Source organism: Rhinoderma darwinii, chromosome 9 (assembly GCF_050947455.1).
Source record: "Rhinoderma darwinii isolate aRhiDar2 chromosome 9, aRhiDar2.hap1, whole genome shotgun sequence".
In the NCBI taxonomy this organism is placed as follows: domain Eukaryota; kingdom Metazoa; phylum Chordata; class Amphibia; order Anura; family Rhinodermatidae; genus Rhinoderma; species Rhinoderma darwinii.
Window position 1 is genome coordinate 54,566,693 of NC_134695.1, and position 4,180 is coordinate 54,570,872.

A 4,180-nucleotide genomic window follows, 5' to 3' on the forward strand; every position below is an offset into this window, starting at 1 on the left:
TTGAATTGGGGTTTGGTGTAAACGATCGTTTTTGAGTATCTAACTTTCTTATGTTTATGGTCACTATACAAGTAGGTCAAGATAACAAAACTAAATACAAAAAATAATGCTTCTTTCCAGGATGTCCCTCATGATAGCACAACAGGAAGTTATCCTTTTGACCTCTGTAGGGACAGGAACACAGAGGTTAAAAGGCCCCTCCCACCTCCAGTTTTCTTCCTGTCCCTAAAGAGGACAGGTGCAAAGAGGTGCTCTTCTTCTTATGTGGCGGTGCCAGAACCTTACATGGTGGAGGTCCCTTGGCTTGCTTCCTGACCCTTTTATTACAAGGAGTAGGTGGGCTTTGTCAGGGGAGGAAAGCAAGTACCCACCGTTCCTGAGGCTCTCGGCAGTGTTTTGTGTCTCTCTACACAACTGTGGTGCATCCTATTGCCTCCCCAGAAAACTAGTTGAAGCACAAAGGTTCCGGATTTGGGAAGGAGCTGATCACGCTTGCAGGGCGACATGGTGGGGCATGGTGGATAAGTTGCCAAATACTGCGATTTAAATGGACCCGTCTGATTTGTGATCTGTTATTGCCATGGATTCTCAGGTATCTGCTCGTGTAGACACTGTGCAGGATCTTGACACAGCCCATGTAAGTTACGCTCATTGGGATGCATTTTTTGTGTATATTTTCCTTACCTACCATATATTGTTGCTCCTTCCTCTCTCTATTTTAGGGAGATAAGGAACCTCCTCAGAAGTCTAGAGAGAACCCCAGAAAACGAGTCAAGCGTTGTGCTACATGCGCTATAAAAAATTGAGAATTTGCATAAAAAAGTCAAGATTGCATTGTCAAGCTTATTAAAATGGAACAGCCTTCTTTCATGATGGAACTGAGATCCATCATTAGAGAAAAAGTGCAAGCTACTATGTCAACTCTGACTCCGCTTCAGGGCACCCCATCGGGGTCCCAGCAATGTAAAAGACCAGGATCCAGATGGATTCCAGCTTGGAATTAGAAGAGCAATCTCATTACATATCAGAAGGTAAAATGAAATAAAGAAATTACTTTGATTGCAGATGATAACAATAAAAATTATAAATTTTCTTCTGAAGACACGGACACCCTCTTGGATGTTATCCGGGGATCAATGAACATTGAAGATGTCTGCAAGCACTGTTCCATAGAAGACGAAATGTTGGGGATCTCAAAGCAAGAAAGAATAGGTTTCCGGTAAATAAAAATTTTAATTCAAGGGAATTTAAAAATCAACTACCTCTTGATCCAGAGGATACAAACATGTGGGATGAGATTCCCATAATAGATATTCAGGTTGCAAAACAGAAGTTTTATTTTTAAATTTCTGACCCCACGTGGCAATGTAAATGTGTCATCAGTAAAGTGTAAGGGCTTATTCAGACGAGCGTAAATCTCGTCCGTGTGCTGTGTGTGAAAATCACCCACAGCACACTGACCCATTGATTTCAATGGGGCCGTTCACACATGCAGGAGTTTTCATGCAGCGAGTGTCCGTTGCATGAAACTTACTGCATGTCCTATATTGGTGCGTTTTTTAACATCCGTGTGCTGTGCGTGATTTGCACATCAACTCAATTGAAAATAATTAAGAAAAAGATGTGCTTTTTGAGTGCGTGAATAACACGTGCCACACGCAAAGCACACTGATGCATAACGGATCGTGTGAATGTAGCCGTATTGGTATACAAATGTTCTGTTGTTGTTACTGTCTTCTTTATTCGTCCACTAGGTGGCACTTGTGCAATGAGGAAACCAGCCACTGTCTGGCAATGTAAGGGAGAAGATATGCTACATTGGAGAAGAGGGTGGTTGATCCGGCCACCAAAGTTATTGTGTACATATTGCATTCCTGTTGAGTTATTGACTGTTTTGATATGGAATGGCAAGGTGCTTGACTTGTTCTCACCTAAATTTAGGGTGCCGGAGTATATGACCCAGACACCATCTTGAGACTGCATTTACCATTCTGTAACAGGGCGGCGCTTACAGTATAAAACAGTGGTGAACCCGCCGAGTGGTGCTCAGTGCTGGGAGAAAGTTGGCGTGATCTAAGCTCTTCGTATGAAAACAGGAGAGGTGTTGATGCACCGAATGAAACTAGTAAAAGCCGCCGTGGAAGTGGAAAGAGTAGAAGAGACGGACTGCTTTGCAGCTGGAACTAAGTAGCCTGAGTGGACTGGTGGGGACTGACCTAGTCAGTATCCATTGTTGGGCCTGGGGTGGCGGCAGGTTCTGAAGCGCAGGCAGAGGACGTGCATGAGGGCCCACCTTACACATATCTGGGCTGGTGAGTGAAGGGTGCGTGATAGGAGATGTGGCCCAAGACAGTCAAAGAGGTGTAGCGGCAGAAGCCATCAATAGTGCAAGACTGAGGGGAGAGTCGCTTCATGTGGCGGCTTTAGGAGCCTGTATATAGAGCAGCCAGCACCCACCATCTTAAACGGTGACTAGGCCTGAAGTATGTAGAAGCAGCCACAATGTTAAGGCTGCCGAGGCCCATGCAGATAGCCCTTTGTTTCATATCAGATTTAGTGATTGATACATTTCAATTACCAGTGTGCTGAAATTCATCAGGTTGCGTACCTCCAATGCCCCTACACCACTTCTTCCTTTTCCCTCCATGTGCATTCATAGTGTATTCATATTCTGAAAGGGGCGAAGTCTAGGCATCATAGTCATATGACTCTAATGTCACGAAAGTCCTTCCAGAGTGTGAAAAATAGCCAGTACTATGCCATATATTGTGTACAACTGGGTAGGTCAGTATTACAGTAAATACTCTGACTGCCACTGCTTAGTACACAACACCCCAACCCTCATTGACACAGAGTGTGCTGCATGCAGGAAAACCAGCAGCGGCCGGGGCACGCCGTGTGGTGTTGTGTTCTAAGCAGAAGGCAATCAGAGTGTCTACAGATTGCATGGGACCAGTCCGAAGCACCCCTCCCCTGCGTCCCAGGAGCTGCCGAATAAGAAAGCAAACATCAGTTACAAAGAGCAGATATAAAAAAAAAAAAAATGTTTTCTTTATTTAAGTGCTGCCCATAAACACTGCCGCCCTAGGCACATGCCCACATGTGCTTAGTGGCGAATACAGCCCTGTCTAAGAGTTTGATATAGTCAACATATAGTGAGACAGCCTTAAAAAGGACACTTCTCCTGACGTGTCTGTTTTGATAGGTACTTTTACTCAACATAATTTCTTCGAACTCTGTGCCGTTCCTCTGTTATTCCTCCTAGAAATGTATGAATAAATAGACAATTGGTTGTTAACAAAGGGGTGTGTCCATACACAGTCTCACTATTCCAGCACTGATTGGTCACTTTAAGTCAGTGTAGAGACACACCCCCAACTGATTTCTAAGAATTGTTATTTCAAGGGAAACACAATTATCTACTAAAACACACGTCAGGAGCAGTGACAGGTCGTCTTTAAGTATTTTTCTGTCATATGTTTTTCACTAAGGGATATGATAAGTATCTTTCCCATCAGCTTTTTTAGTATGTTGTTTCCATATGAAGAATAATTGCACATTGCTGTATCTTATCTCCCACTGTTTCATAGCATGTAAAGACAATTGTAAGTATGGGTAAAAAAGTAAAAAAATCTCTTTCCTTCCATCATCTGGGCACCACATGACAACTAGTAGGACACTGTGATCGGGATTGTATCCGCAGACACAGAGAAACCTTCTTCTCCGTGGAAAAGACTGCACATTTGTGTTAGCCCCTTCTATATTAGAACACAGAGAAATCTTTCAAAACATTTTTAGCACATTAAATATGAGAGAGACCAATGACCATCAGGTTAAAACAACAGTGCATGTTTGGTGCCATTCACGTATTAACCCACAGCGTTATAAACCAGAGCAGTGTGGCGCGCCCAATGGCTAAACATCTGGATGTCTGGATATTTTAGCCTTGTCACTAATACTTTCTCAACATATCCAATATATGAATTACTGCCTGACCGGGAAACACATGACCTTTAGCAGCACGACTCCAGACATTGCAACTGAACAACATGGTATAAATGTATATATTTCATTTTAGATGATTTAGTGATTATAGGTCAATGATGCTGAAATAAATACATTGTACGCAGGACGAGTGCATAGTACTATTCAGTGATGTAACACGGGCAAATTTAGGACA

General features: G+C 43.0%; 1 long non-coding RNA gene across 1 annotated transcript; it reads left to right on the forward strand.

Annotated features, from left to right (window-relative positions):
* Nucleotides 1–284: 284 nt before the first annotated feature.
* LOC142660387 (uncharacterized) lies at nt 285–3,960 on the forward strand. Its single transcript, XR_012850473.1, has 3 exons — nt 285–637; nt 723–1,219; nt 1,755–3,960. It is a non-coding gene; the product is annotated as an uncharacterized LOC142660387 (long non-coding RNA).
* The last annotated feature ends 220 nt before the right edge of the window (nt 3,961–4,180 follow it).